The sequence below is a fragment of the Peromyscus eremicus genome, chromosome 2 (assembly GCF_949786415.1).
Source record: "Peromyscus eremicus chromosome 2, PerEre_H2_v1, whole genome shotgun sequence".
NCBI lineage: Eukaryota > Metazoa > Chordata > Mammalia > Rodentia > Cricetidae > Peromyscus > Peromyscus eremicus.
The window spans coordinates 87161043-87177447 of NC_081417.1; the positions used below are offsets into that span (position 1 = coordinate 87161043).

A 16405-nucleotide genomic window follows, 5' to 3' on the forward strand; every position below is an offset into this window, starting at 1 on the left:
TCTTTAGTCTCTTCATCTCTACTTGCCAAGTGTTCATTACACGAGTCATTGGTCTGCCTCAAGGCCTCTGGTTTCTGCTACACCACCGATAATGGGCTCTCACTGGGGCTTCTCTTGGCTATCCTGTTGTTGTCCTGTGACATGGAGATCCTGCTGTTTTGGAGCTGTAGGTTCATCCCCTTCATATGTTCCAACAGTTCACAGATTGGGTGGATGTTAGGGTGGGCCAACTCATAGTCCTGGTTCTGGGCTGGAGTGGTAGCTCGGTTGGTCAGTTTCTAGCTTTCTCTCATTGTCACTACCCACATGAGCTCTCCAGCTAGCTAGTAGCCTCAGCTAGCTCACTCAATGCATCCTACAGCAAGGAGCTGGCCCAGTTCTCCTCCTTTTTGGTCCTCAGATCCGAATTCCCCTCACTTATGTCGCCGGGGCCAGCTCTACTGTTTTTTTCCAAGCAAGGTGCAGGGCCCTCTCTCACACTTGCTGTAGGGGGCATAAAGGGGCGTGGAGGAGTAGGGGGGTGGTCAGCTCTCCTGCTCTCATGTCCTCAGGACTGGCTCACCTGAGACTGACAATAAGGTCAGCTCTAGTGTGCTGCCCAGGTAAGGTACAGGGCCCGCTCTCCTGTGTGCTGTTGCTGGTGTAGGGCAGGGCTAGTTCTCTCACTCTTGTGACCCTGGGGCCAGCTCTTTCCCTTCCTACAGGAAGCAAGGGGCAGAGGGGGAAGGGCACCTTTCCCTCACCCATGCTACCACATAGCAGACAATGGGTGGGGTGAAGGTGAGAGTGGGGTCAGCTCTGTTGTGTGTGTGTGTGTGTGTGTGTGTGTACGTGGGAGGGGGGAGGGTGAGCTCTCCCCTGAGGGGTTGGGCCAGCTCACCTACTGCAATATCTAGCTAGGGGCAGGACCAGCCATCCTAGGATCAGAGAAGAGCAGGGCTGGCTCAGCACAGCATGGTTCCAAAGTCTCCCATGCTAACACTGGCCATAGACATCACCACAGACTCCAGCTGCAGCAGGACAAGGGGCCCAGACATGGCCCTTAGCAACAGCTCAGGCCCAGATGCCAAGATGGCCAGTGGCAGCACAGGCCTCTTAGATCAGCACAGTCCTGGCAGTAGCATAGTCCCCGGGCATCAACCTGGTCCCAGGTGGCTGGCCAGACCCTGGGCATCTACAGAGTCCTTGGTGGCAATTGGAGCCATGGATATCACCCTAGACTCTAGCCTTTGCAGGGCCACAGAACCAGACATGGCCCTAGGCAGCAGCCCATGCCTGGATGTCTCCATGGCTCCAGGTGGCAACATTAGCCACCCAGTTCAGCATGGCCCTGGGCACAGCATAATTCTTGGATACTGACATGGTCCGCCGAGGTGGCTGACCAGACCTTAGTCTTCCACATGGCCTTCGGTGACAACAGGAGCCTGGGACATCAACTCAGACCCTGGCTACTGCAGGGCCACAGACCCAGGCATGCAGCAACCCTGGCCTGGAAAACACCATGGCCCCAGGTGACATTGTAGACCACTCTGATCAGGATGTCCCTAGTGGCAGCATGGCCCTTGGACACCCTCATGGCCATAGATGGCATAGAGGTGTTGCCTTTCCTCTCTCCCAAGCCTGGGCATAGAGACCTCCGGCAGTACTTGGTATGATGGTACCCGATCTCCTGGCACCTCTCCTGGTTGCTTGTGGCCCCCGCAGACACAAAAGTCTGGGGCAGGGGGTGCCATCTGTGTCAATTGCTGATTTAGGCCACATCAAGTGATTCTTAAAAACTACAAAACATACTTTGACCACAGGCCTAATTTCCTAAAGGTATGGTGTTTTCAAAATGTACTTTTTTTTAAAAAAAAAATTAGGACTATGTTTCATTTTTGTATATTTGGAGAAAAGGAATCTCAGAAAGGCTTCATTGTAAGGAAAAGGAACAATCCACTGTTTTTTACTTTTATAAGGGGTTACTCTAGCATAGCATTGATACTCAAATTACATTTCATATTTATGTTATGCTAGGTTAGGTCATAAATATTTTAAAATCTTGGAAACAATGTTAAAACTGATGAGTTTCTTGAGTTAAAGCAGGCTTCACAGAAATGTGGAAAGTTTAAAAGCCATTGCCTGTAAAGAAAAGCTCTAAGATTAACCTTTTATTATAAAGATGTATCCACAAGACTTCCCAGCCACAATTTTCTACAGCAAAACATTTAATTTATTTTATGGTAGACATTTGAGAATAACGGAGCAAACTTTTTGTAGAAAATTTTCTGTCTCACAGTGAAAACTATGTTGTTAGTGTGGCTTACTCCTGTCTCACTGCCAGATTCCACAGTTCAAGGACACTAATTAATGGGACAAGATGACAGAGTCTAAGAAGGTAACAGCTAGCTTTTACTACTGATAATGAAATGCTACTACCAGTCATTGAGCATGTGCTACAGATATTGGACATAACATTAGAAACAACACGAATGGGCTCCTTCGTTATCCACTACCATCTTGAGACATAGGGATCTTGAGTGAGAAATCTGATATTCAGAAAAAAAATAAATCTTATAACTAACCAGGACCAGAGAAATTAAGAAATATCATCAGACAAAGCCATAATCACTTAAAATAATACTTTAGGGCTAGCTCTGTGTCCTTTGATGAGTCTTAAGTGCTCTGGGGTGGCTCTGATTCTCATCATCTACCATAAAAAAATAAGTAAATAAAAGGTCAAATTATCTATGGTTACATGTATTGCCTCTGGCTTATAAAAACTTGCTTTATAATCTAGAAATTGCCTTAAATAGTAATCCCGGTAAGTCTGAAAATACTTTCTTTATGAAATGCTAATGATTTTATTTCCAGTTTCATGGACACAGACTATTTCTCTTCCTCCATTTTATAACCACTTAACTTTCTCTCCAGTTTCAGACTGTCTAGCTCCTTCAAGATGAACTGTCTTCTCCAACTCTGCTCTTTACCATATCATCTCTCAGCTCTTTCCAGGATTCTTCCCTCTCTTCACTTGCCTCCATTTACACCTTTTCAATCTTTCACTTTTTATAGATTCTGTCTTCAAATATGGACTCTAAGCCTAAAATACATTCTTTTCATATCCTGTCCCATTTAACAATCATTCACCTTCCAAATAAAATTTCTCAAGACAAAATAGATTGTTTCCTTTTTTTATACCATGTGTTCTTTCTTTAACGTTCTGTAATCTTTTCTGAACTACTGAAAATGCTCTCTTAAAAATTAATGACGCAAAACATCAGCCTTCCTAAGCCATATACCACTTTAACCTTTGATTATTTCTTCTTTTTGGAAGGTAGAGATATTGAACCTAGAGCCTCACACATGCTAAGGATGTGCTCTCCATTACTAAGCTATACTCTCACACCCGCTCTTTCCTTTCTGGGTCCTTTCTTCACTTAAGTCTCTAACAATTCTTTGAGTATTCACTGAGAACTTGCTATGTTAATTTCTATCCTTTTGCTTGTCACTTATAATAATGATTCCCCACATTTGCCTGTGTCTATATCTCCTTTGCACTGTGATGTTACTGTAATTTCTAATCAAAAGATAGTGTCTATTGGAAACTCCTGATCTGACCTTATAAATGTGGCACAAGTGAGGTAACAGTTCCAAACCTGGTCTCAGAGCACCTCACATCTTCTGCCTTTATAAGTTTAAGACCCAGTTGCCACTGAGAAACCTGAGCTAAACAACTATACAATAAGAAATTCTGCTGGGCTGTGGTGGTGCACACCTTTAATGTCAGCACTTGGGAGGCAGCACTTGGGAGGAGATCTCTGTGAGTTGAGGCCAGTTTGATCTGCAGAGCAACTTCCAGGACAACAAAGGGTACACAGAGAAATTGTGTTTTGAAAAACAAGAAGAAGGAGGAGGAGGAGGAGAGGAGGAAGAGGTGGAAGAGGAGGAGGAAGAAGAAGAAGAGGAAGAAATTCTACAGACAGGGGCTGGAGAGATGGATCAACAGTTAAGAGCACCTGTTGCTCTGGCAGAGGAGCTAGGTTCGAGTCATAGCACCCATGGGGTAGTTCACAACCATTTCTATCTCCAGTTTCTGGGGATCTGATGTTCTCTTCTGACCTCTGTAGGCACCAATCACACACATTGTGAATACACATAAATGCAGAAAAAACACTCACACATAAAGTAAAATAAATAAATCTAATTTAAAAGACTTTTTAAAGAAATTCTATGGACAGAAAAGTTGGCTATCCACCCATTCCCACGGGGACACCAAATATTAATGAGGCCATCTTAGATCCTCTAGCTCTAGTTAGTGCACCAATGCAACAACATGAGTATGCTGGTTTGTACTTAGACATAAATTAGTCATTTGGGAAAAGAGAACCTCAATTGAGAAAATGTGTCCATCAGACTGCTCGGTGGGTCATTTCTAAATTCCTAATTGATCTAGGAGGGCCTAGACCATTATGAGCAACATCATCCCTAGGTAGGAGGGCCTGGGCTATATAAAAAAAAAAAACAGCTGAGCAAGTCACTGAAGCAAATATAAGCAAACCAGTAATTCATACTCCTCCATGGTCCCTGATTCAGTTCCTGCCTCCAGGTTCCTGCTGGAACTCCTGTCCTGACTTCCGTCAGTGACCTGGGAGTCATTGTGACCTGGTAGGTGTAAAATCAAATAAACTACTTCCTCCCTCAAGTTCCTTTTGGACAGTGTTTTATCACAACAGAAAAGCAAACTAAAATAATGAGTAAGCCCAGAAAAAAAAAACCAACAAAATCATCCAGAAACAGAAATAAATCATTAATATTGGTTTCCAACTCTGAAGTTTGTGATTTGTTGTCACACAGCAATAGACACCTGACACCCAGTGGCCTAAATAAGATGCTTTCATCACAGTCAGTCACATAAAATGGCTTCAGGGCTGAGAACGTAATTCAGCAGTAGAGCACTTGTCTACCACACATAGGTTCTATTCCCAGCATCACAAATAACAACAATTCTATTTATAAAATTCCATTGCTTTTTCTGGTTACAGATACTCAATCAGATTCCATCTCTTCATTAAGTCACTGCTGGCTTAGCAAGGCCAGTATTCCTGAATTATCAGCATTAAGGAGATTAAGGCAGAAACATCACAAGTTTCAGTTCATTCTGGGCTATATGGCAAGAATCTGTACCTGATCCCCCACAAAAAAAAGAAAGAAAAAAGAGAGGGGGGGAAGAAGGGAAAGGAGGGAGGGAGGAAGGGAGAGAGGCGGGGGAGGAAGGAAGGAAAGAAGGAAGGAAGGAAGGAAGGAAGGAAGGAAGGAAGGAAGGAAGGAAGACTGGTTGAGGTGGCGCACACCTTCAATCCCAGTACTGCTGTGGATGGTTGATTGATAAATAAAACACTGATTGGCCAGTAGCCAGGCAGGAAGTATAGGCAGGACTAGCAGAGAGGAGAATTGAGAGAACAGGAAGGTGGAGAGGAGGAGATGCCAGCCTGTCGTCCAGGAAACATCATGTGAAGGCAGCAGGTAAAGCCATGTAACACGTGGCGACATATAGATTAACAGAAATGGGCTGAGTATAAGAGTAAGAGCTAGACAATGGTAGGCCTGAGCTAATGGCCGAGCAGTTTAAATAATATAAGTGTCTGTATGTTTATTTTATAAGTGGGCTATGGGACTGCTAGGGCTTGGTGGGACCCGGAGTGAAGAACTCCAGCTACACAGTACTACTCAAGAGGCAGAGGCAGGAGAATCTATGTGAGTCTGAGGCCAGACTGGTCTATAAAGTGAGTTTCAGGATAGCTATATAGTGGGATCCTGTCTCAAAAACAAAAGGAGTGTTTGTGTGTGTGTGTGTGTGTGTGTGTGTGTATGTGTGGTGCGACGGAGAACAGAGAGCAAGAAGTGTTGTAATTATACTTTCTTGGTTTGTTTTTATATTTGTTTTCTCAAATGGCATCTTATACCCTGACTGGCTAGCAAGATGGAGACCCAAGTTCAATACCCAGAACCCATATGAAGTTGGAAGGAGAGAATCGACACCACAACATTGTCCTCTGACCTACACACATACACCATGACACACGTACCCACACACATATCACACATATGCACAAATACACAAACACACACACACATACACACACAAGATACCTTATATGACTTTGTAAAATAAACTTTTTAGTATAGTACACTGTAGAAAATGAGCCACCACGATATTTAATATTTATAATAACAATATATTATACAATTAAAGTTCAATTAAAATATATTTGAATAATTTTTAGAAATACCCAAGGCTAACTATTTATACAAAGCTGGTTTGTGTGTAAAGAGGTATATGTCACTAGATGGATACTAGGAGCCTTTTTCTTATTTATTGGTTTCTTAGTTCCTTGATATTTTTATTTTTACGAGTTTTTTTCTTTAATTGTTGCAAAATATAACAAAATTTACTATTTTAACAATTTTAAGTCTAGAATTAGGTATCATTAAGTACAGTTGCACTATTTGCATCATCTTCTCTATCTTTACTATATTTTATTTATTTACTGGTTTGTGTCTTTACTCTAAAACCCAAACAAATAAAAAGAGATTTAAAAGAGCAAACAGTTTAAAAACAACTAAATGTCACGAGTCCACAATGACCTAAATAAATAACTGAATAACTTGATAAATAGGCTGAAAGGAAAGCTCTTCCTTATAGTAACATTCTAAATTAATAAGTATAGGAGGATAGAAAATAGCAAGATGTGGATCTTGTTATCTGAAGGGGGCTCAGCAAGTGTGTGTGTGGGGCACATGGCAGCTGAGTTAGTGGCACTAAGTTTGGGGAGTCTTTCCCTGTTTACCAGAAGCTCTTCTGGCAGAAGCAGAAGCAAGGCTGGTACAATTTGTTCTTACAATACTAGAAAATGTAGAAGAGGAACCCAGGTTGGGGGCTTCATGTGTAAACTCAATAGTCACACTGAGTGCCTCTCAAGGAACCAAAGAAGAGCCAAGGACCTGGGAGAAATATATGTAGATTTCTGCCTCAGTTCAGGAAAATAGATACTAAAGGTGTGCATGCTTAGAACAGCTAGCCACAACACAGAAGATATCCATTCCTAAAGCATAATACCAATAGTCTTTTGTCCATGACTTTAAATTCTCTATAAATCCAACTTAGAAATAAACTTTTCCAACCTGAAAAAAAAATCAGAGGGACTGGGGATGTAGCTCAAGGACAGAGCAGTTATCTAGCTAGCACGATAGACTCTAGGTTCAATCTCCAAAACAAAAATAAAAGGGAAAAAAGTAGAAAATTTCCATTAGGCACACACTGTTGGGGTAATGAATGGTTGGAAACAAGACTGTAAATAAAATTAGTGAGTGACAGTTACTTTTGGCAACCAGGCATAGGCTCAAAGTCTCTCTTAATCAGATACTTAGAAGTAACTAATGGGAAACAGTCATGGTTCTAATATAGTAGAGAAACCAGACAGACAATACATTAGTCAAATGATCAAAATTAAGTCACAAGAAATGAGCCTTCTTTAACATGTGTCCAGGCTACAGTATCACTTCTGTCGTATTCTTACCCAAACCAAATAACCTTATTCATCATGAAATAAGAACAGACTGGGTTGGGGAGACAGCTCAGTCATTAAAATGCTTACACAAGCATGGAGAACTGAGCTCACTTCCCAGCATCATTTTTAAAAAAGTAGGAAGAAGAAATGGCTAGGCACAGGTGCCAGGGAGGCAGAGATGGGGGTGGATCCTTCCCTAGGGTTCACTAAAAATTCACCTTAGCCAATTGGTGAGCTCCAATTTTAATGAGAGACCCTGTCTCAAAAATACAGTCCACACAGACACCTGAGACCGTGTTGGTGTCTGAGGGCCTTGCTGCTGCCAGGGCCATACTGATCTGGGTGGCCTGTGCTGCCACTGGGGCCATAGGGACATCTGGCAAGAGCTGCTGCTGAGGATATGTTTGGGTCTATGTTCCTGCTGCACGTGGGGTCTGTGATGATGTCATGGTGCATGTTACCACAAGTGGGTAATAGGAACCATTTGTTAAAATCCAAGGGCTTGCTGAGCTGGCCCCCACACCTCACTGGCTCTGGGATAACTGGCCCTGCCCCTCACTGGACACTGCAGCAGGAGAGCTTCCCCACATGCACATACTTAGGAATGATGACTCCACCCCTCACCATGAGTGTGGGAGAGCTGGCCCTGATGGCATGGGCCTAAGAGACCTGGATTTGCCCCTCAGTGGCCCAGATTGACCAGCTCAGCTACCACCCAGACTCACACCCTGGGCCTTAGGTTTGATCACCCTAAAATCTGCACCATCTATTACCTGCTAGAGTACGTGAAGGGACTGGTCCTGCAGAAAGATAGCTGCAGGACCTCCATGACTTTGGGCAACAGCAGGATACCCTCCAAGAGGAATTTTGGTAAGGGTCTAGTGATGATGGTGTGCCAAAGGCCTTGATCCAGACCAACGACTCATTGCTATGAACATTTTGCAGACAGGGCTGATTGGACAAACAGGGTATACTATGTGACACACTGCAGCTCCAAATGCCACTAGGATGAATGAAGAGGCATTGGAGACATGGGAAAGACAGAAGATGAGATGGGACTTTTGTTGTTGTTTTGTTTTTAATTAATTTGGGGGGGGGCATGCTGCAGGAGTAAGGGGCAGATATGGAGAGACTGGGAGGTAGAAGTAGGATTGTGTGCATGATACAAAATTCCCAAAGAATCAATAAAGAATTATGTTTAAAAAAAAGAAAGAAAACTATAGTCTATAAAGACTGAGTGTTAACTCAGTCAATAAAGGCACTCAGTATCAACTTTTGGAGTCTCTACACACACACACACACACACACACACACACACACACACACACACACAAATGCATACACACTCATACAGACACACAAAACCAAACTCAAATATTGTATACAATTATTGACCAGTGTTGTTCAAAAGTACCAAGGTCATAAAAAATAAAGACTGTCCCAGATAAAACTATCCCTGATCAGAGGTGTCTAAAGAGAGATATATAAATGCAATGTGAGATCCTGTTTTGGGTCTATGACCAGATAAGAACCCTGGTGGGAAAAACAGTAAAATTAAAATAAGATCCATAATTGGTAAACAGTATTATCAGTGTTAATTCCTGGTCTCAACAATTTTGACAGTATTATTATAAAATATATTAACAAAAGGAGGGAATTTTTTATATTAACTTTTTATTTGTTTTAAATAAAAAGAATTGCTTCAAAATAATATTTTAAGGTACAGGAAATAACAACTTATAACTTTAATAATTCTAAATCAAAGAAAACACATTACAAAGTACACATGCTCCTAAGTTGACAATGAGTTTATTTATACTTAATGTTAAAAGTATTGTGTCAACCAGGCCAAGCTCCAGGAGTCCAGTCAAAGAGAGGGAAGAGGGATTCTATGGAGCAGTGTGTGTGTGTGTGTGTGTGTGTGTGTGTGTGTGTGTGTGTGTGTGTCAAGAACATGATGGGGAAATCTACAGAGACAACTGAACCAAGCTCATAGGAACTCACGAACTTTAGACCGACAGCTGTAGAATCTGCATGGGATTGGACTAGGCCCTCTGCATACAGGAGACAGTTGTGTAGCTTGGTCTGTTTGAAGGGGCCCATGGCAGTGGGATCAGGATCTATCTCTGGTGCATGAGGTGGCTTTCTGGAGCCCATTCCCTATGGTGGGATGTCTTGCTAAGCCTTGACGTAGTGGGGAGGGGCTTGGTCCTGTCTCAACTGAATGTACCAGGCTTTGCTGACTCCCCATAGGAGCCCCTACCCTTTTGGAGAAGAGGACAGAGGTGGGCTGAGAGGGGGAGCGGGAGGAGGGATGAGAGGGGGATCTGTGGTTGGTATGTAAAATGGATAAAAAAAATTCTTAAATAAAAAAAGTATTGTGTCAAATGCATTCAACTTCTCAAACACCTAGCTTAGCAACCGTGGAGGCCACTGGAGAGTGCACATTATCATTGCCTTCACATCACAAAAATGTTATATCACATATTGCTAACTCAGGAAAAGGTCAACATTCAAAATCTAAAATACAGTTTCTGTGGATGCATACTGCTTTCATACTAAGATAAATTTTAAAAAAAGCATCAAATTGAGGACTATCTGTAATATCAAGAGATAATTCAATACCAGAAACCAAACTCTTTTTATATCAATACCCTATGCTGGACATAGTATCATGTGCCTATTGTCTAAGCTACTTAGGAGAATCACCTGAGTCCACAAATTTAGGGCCAGCATGGGCAGGCAACACTGTGAGTTAAAAAACAATAACAACAACAACAAAAACACCACCACTACTATGAACCAATGACATCAGTAAAGAGTGCTCAATACAAAGTAAACACGATTTAAAATCCAATTGTAGGGGACTGGAGAGATGACTCAGCAGTTAAGAGCACTTGCTGTTCTTCTAGTGCATCCAAGTTTGGTTCCCAGTACCCACATTGTATGTCTCACAATTGCCTATAACTCCAGCTCTGGGGGATCCAGAGCCCTTTCATGGTCTCCCCAGGTACCCACACAGACATTCATTCTCTCTTTCTTTCTCTCTCTCTCTCTCTCTCTCTCTCTCTCTCTCTCTCTCTCTCTCTCTCTGTCTCTCTCTCTGTCTCTCTCTCTGTCTCTCTCTCTCTGTTTCTCTCTCTCACACACACACAAATAAAAATAAATGGTAAAAATAATGTCATGTTAACAAAACAATTGTATTACCACGTATTATGAATGAACAATTGTAATTCATTTTTAAAATACTCAAGAATAACACCTAATATGCAACATTAGGTTACATTTAACACTATGTTTATAACCTTTATGCTTAAAGCTACAAAGCACTTGTGAAAAAAAGAGAAAAAAGACAAATAATTGGAGAAAACATATCATAATAATTACACTACAGTGTCAATGAAACATAATCTGAGTCCCAGAATAACTTTGGACAAAATAGTCACATTAGGATTTTAAAATGAGTATGAAAAAGTAAAGAAGCAAAGAGCCAAGAAGAAATATGTAGAACTCTAACAGGTAGTTTTAAGACTTCTGCAAGGCAGCAGCAATCAGGGTACTGTTTCTTCAGTGTAGAACAGCCATTAAGAGCTGGATAGAATGCACTGGGCAAAGGTGCTTGCCACCAAACCTGACAACTTGGGTTCTATCCTCAGGACTCATATGGTGGAGGAGAAAACTGACCTCCACAAATTGTCCTCTGACCTTCACACCTATAATGTGGCACACCTCCACCCAAACCCCACCTTAACCCATTCCAAAGCCCCAAACTAATTCTTCACAGACATCAATCAACTTTTGACGAAGAAGAAAAGCCAAGTTAATGTACAAAGGATATTTTTTCCATCAAAATAAATGATTATTTGTTTCCTTTCTAGTTACTATGGTAAAAATAATCTGATAAAAGCAACCTAAGAGAGATAAGGTTTTATTTTATCTCCCAGTTCTAGTTTACAGTCCATCACTGTTGGGAAGGCACAGCAGCAGGACCGTAAGGCACATATCCACACTATGTCCACAGTCAGAAGAAAGCAGTGAATGCATGCTTACTGCTCTGCTCTCTCTGCCTACATACAGAGTGGGTCTTCCTATTTTAAATAGCTCAGTGAGAAAAATCTCTCAGAGGCATGCTCAGAGACTCATCTCTCAGATGATTCTAAATTTTGTTGACAATTAACACCACACAAGTTTCCATAGAAAAAAGACCAAAATTTGATCTAACCTCATACCTTACACAAAAATTTTATCAAAAGGACCATCATCCTAAATACACACCTTTAATCCCAGCATTTAGGAAGAGGATGCAGGAAGATGAGGAGTTCAAGACCACCCTGAACCAGTCTAAAAATGAAACAGAGCCAAGTGGTGGTGATTCATGCCTTTAATCCCAGCATTAGGGAGATGGAGACAAGAATATAAGACAGGAGGAGACAGGATCTCGGGCCTATTCAGTCTGAGGATTCATAGAGACAAGATCTCCTCCATTCAGTCTGAGATTTTGTAGAGGTAAGAAGTCTTTGGTGGCTGGCTGCTCTGCTTCTGTGATCTTTCAGCTTTCACCCTCAACATCTGACTTTGGGTTTTTATTTAATAAAACTAATTAGGATTGTATCTCATTAACTTATTAAATTGATCTATTTGTATGCCAGTAAAATAAAAATGGTTTTACTAACTACAGCTTTATAACATGCTCCTTATTTGCTCCTCTCCACAACTGCCTTTAGTTCTCCAAAATTATTTATATTTTTAAACTTTTTTTGCCACATTCCTTCCCAAAAAATCCTAGAGTAATCTTCCTAACAATTTTATATACCCTAAAAACTAACCTAACAAGAATGAGTAGCTTTTGTAACATTTGGATTTCCCAACTAGAAGTACTGGTATACCTTACAATTTATTTATTCAGGATTTTTATATCACCCAGTAAAAGTTTATAATTAAAATTTATGTATGTAGGTTTTTTTATAAATCATGTGGAGATTACTTCTGAGGTGTTTATTTATTGTCAGCAGTGGTTAAAACTGATCTTTTCCCATTTTATCTTCTAATGAGCATTAGTTAATAGTATTTATTAACTTCTATGTTTTGAGATATACAGAAACATTCTGATAAACTTATTCCAGATGGTTTCCCTCCTTGGTTCTTTATAAGGCTCCTATATCTAAGTTACATATTATAAGGTCATCCATTGAAGGCTATACTTATCTGAGTTAACAACATATTTTAGCTTTCTGTGACCATAATGCCTTGTCAATAAGCTGCTTCATACAACTAAGTCAGTATTATGGTTTGGATATGGACATAAAACGTCCCTCGGAAGGCTCAGGTGTTGAAGATTTGATCCTCAGTTGATAGATCCACGCACGATAATTAGGCCATTATGGTTCTGACCTTATCAATGGATTTCCCATTGATGATGAATCATCTTATGGTATTATTGAGAGTTGTGGTGGTTTGAAAGAAAATGGCTCCCAAAGGGAGTGGAACTATTAAAAGGTACAGCCTTGTTGGAGGAAGTGTGTTACTGTGGGAGTGGGCTTTAAGGTCTCTTTTGCTCAAGATCCTCTCAGTATGGCTGTCAGTCAACTTTCTATTTCCTGCCGGATGTAGGACTCTCAGCTATTCCTTCAGCACCACATCTGCCTGCATGCTACCACGCTCCCCATCATGATGATAATTGACTGAACCTCTGAAACTGTAAGTGAGCCACTCCAACTAAAGATTTTCTTTATAAGAGTTGCCATGGTCATGGTGTGTCTTCAAAGCAATAAAAACCTCAAACTAAGACAGGGGTCATAGACTATTTCAGAGGTAGGGCCTAGTTGGAGGAAGTAGATCACTAGGGGTGTGATCTTGGGGACTGTGTCTTGTCCCAGGCCTGTCTGCCTCCTCTGCCATATACTTCCACTACCATATTCTGTCTTACCACAGGCCCAAAAACCAGTAGCCAATTGACCATGGACTGAAATCTCTGAAAATGGAGTTCAAAGTAAATCCTTCTTCCTTTTAAGTCACTTCTCCCTGGGATTTTTCATAACAATAAAAAGCTTACTAGCATAGTCAGTCTTATTATTATTATTAATTACAGTAAGAAAAATTACCATTCACTATTACCAGTAATGCTCCAATCTTTGTTGAACGCTTTACTTCAATTAACATTTAGCTCTCATAAGCTTTTAAGCCCAAGCCTATTAATAGGAAAATGGAAACTTAGAGAAGCACAGTAATTGCCTGAGTCCACAGTTGTAGTAAGTGGCTGAGGCAGCAGGTACACTTATGCTTGTTTTACTCTGATGCCCTTGTTCATTTCACTTCACCACACAACCTTCTTCCTTCAAATACGAGATGGGCCATTTGCCGATCTGCCCAATATATCTCTTTCATTTGCTTTCTCTGTAAGCATGTAACATCAAGTCAAATGATTACCAAATGGCAGGTAGGAGGAAACAGTTGCTCAAGAAACAAAATTAATTCTTAACTGGTGACACAGAGCATCTTGAATTTGCAATTGCTTTGCGAATCTTAATTAAAATATTGTATAGAGCCAAAGACATACATTTATGGTTTAATATTTGTCATCAGTTAAATTTATTTAAGTGCACCCTTATTACTAAAGTAATACCACAAATTGGTTTTCAAGTATCTCTATAAAAGAAATTGTGCTAAATTAAAACCAAGACTTCCGGAGCTGGAGTATGCTAAACTAACAACGTGCTACCTGGACCTAGACAAACACTCAACTTCGTGCTGTTAGTTCTCTATGTGTACACATTTTAAAAGGCTACATGAAAATTTTCTCATTTAATAAAAACTGATTTTATTCTCCCAGGTCACTGTCAAGTTTAAATTAAAATGCACTAAAAGAATTGATCTATTACTTACTACCTCAGGCCTGAAAGACAATTCTAGCTTACTATCTGCAGATTACTATTCTATCTAAGTCACCATTTTTGAATATATATGGGCCTTTTCTCTGACAACATGATCACAGTAGCCCCAAGTTTAATGGGATGGAAGAGGTTGGAGGAATAAGTACAGGAATTTGAACAGTCTAAAATCTGGCTCCGGACAACAGTAGAAAGAAATCAGTTTGTGGGGTCAAGGGACTTGGGGTTAAACATCAAACCACTGTTCATTGCTCTGTAATTTTGAATTTCATGCCTACTTGTAAACTAGGATACCTGATACCTAACTGAAGAGTGTCTTGAGAATTAGAAGATATAAGGCAAAAGAATATCTACAGAAGTAGTTTCTTTCTCCACCCTACATTTTTGTTATAAGCAATCTTTCTGGAAAGCAGTATTCTTAGGTGTAACTATAGACAGCAAGAATTGTAAACTAGAAAGATCATCAGAGATATCTGAATATATTCAAAATAGTCTAAATAATTTCAATAATGTCTTTTCCAACATAATTTTATTCCCAACATAAAACATAAGATGAAAAAAATTCAATTTCAAATACTACTAATTGTTTTTGTCATTGGACTGAATCTTCTGTTTACAGAAGCCAGCTGAGCAACTTAAAGCCTGGAACTATTTACTCACTGTAATGCCTGGAAAAGTCATTCAGAGGAGTACAAAGAAAACAAAGGAAAGGTCAATTAGAAGCTACTATCCTGAGGCAGCTGGTGATGTAACCTAAAGAAGATTATATATTACATTTTAACACTCATATGTAACCAATTGTTAAACATATTATTAAACGGATAGTTTACTGAGGATATATGTATTTGATCCCAGAGTTGGACCATATTATCCTAAGAAACTCTAGGAATTATAGTAGTAGACAGTTGAGTAAAGAGAAATTTTACTTACCATGGCTGCAGCAAAAATTAATGGGGAAGAACAGAAGGAGAAAAAGTTATCTGGGTCCCTGAATCTAGGATAAGTTTGCACTTGACCCAACTGGAATGATTCACCACCAAAGATCCTAGAACCACTAGCTAGAGAGCACAGTAATACACTAATTTGTGGGGTTCATCCAGGTCTGGTGGGCTACTCAGGATTATGCATTGTTACAAGTTTGAAAAATCACTCTAATATACTTGAAAGGTTTGCCATAAGTAAAGGAAAATGCAAAATTCTTGATCAGTGTAATAAGGTAGTGTCTTAGTTGGGAAAGAAAGGGTTTATTTGGCTTACAGTTTACACATCATAGTCCATCATTGAAGGGAATCAGAACAGGAACTCAAACAGGGCAGGAACCTGGAGGCAGGAGCTGATGCAGAGGCCATGGAATTTTGTTACTTACTGGATCACTCCTCATGGCTTTCTCAGCCTGCTTTCTTATAGAACCCAAGACTACCAGCCCAGGAATGGAACCACCCACAATGGGCTAGGCCGTCCTTCATCAATCACTAATTAAGAAAATGTTCAACAGGCTTGCCTACAGTCACATCTTATGGAGACATTTTCTCAGTTGAGGCTCCCTTCTCTCAGAAGACTTTAATTTGCCTCAAGTTGACATAAAACTAATTGAAATAGGTAACCAGAATTCTACTTCAGAAGCAAAAATCAGTAATAATAATAACAATAAAAATAACAGTAACTACCTCTACTACTATTTACTATTTTATTAATTTGTTTCCTTATTATACATCAGACATTGTCTTATGTATTCTATAAGCCCTAAGTTATTGTAAAATTTACTAGGAAATTAAAAGATAAGTACAATCTTTATCTTAGGATAAAACAATGAAATAGAGGCATAGAGAAATTAAGTTATTTTCCTAAGGTCAGATGGCCATGGATTCCAGCTAGGATTAGAATATCTACAAGAGTAGGGAAAAGGAAAGATTGAAGAAATGAGACTAGTGGTAATATATTTATTAGTAAATTATTGTAGTTGTCTAA

General features: G+C 40.2%; 1 protein-coding gene and 1 long non-coding RNA gene across 2 annotated transcripts in view; one reads left to right on the plus strand and one right to left on the minus strand.

The window, feature by feature from the left end:
- Positions 1-16405, minus strand: part of Megf9 (multiple EGF like domains 9) — a 103129-nt gene that overhangs the window by 57271 nt on the left and 29453 nt on the right. The window lies entirely within an intron of this gene.
- On the plus strand, positions 5047-13488 carry LOC131903723 (uncharacterized). The gene is made up of 3 exons (XR_009377574.1): positions 5047-5505; positions 11838-12056; positions 13161-13488. It is a non-coding gene; the product is annotated as an uncharacterized LOC131903723 (long non-coding RNA).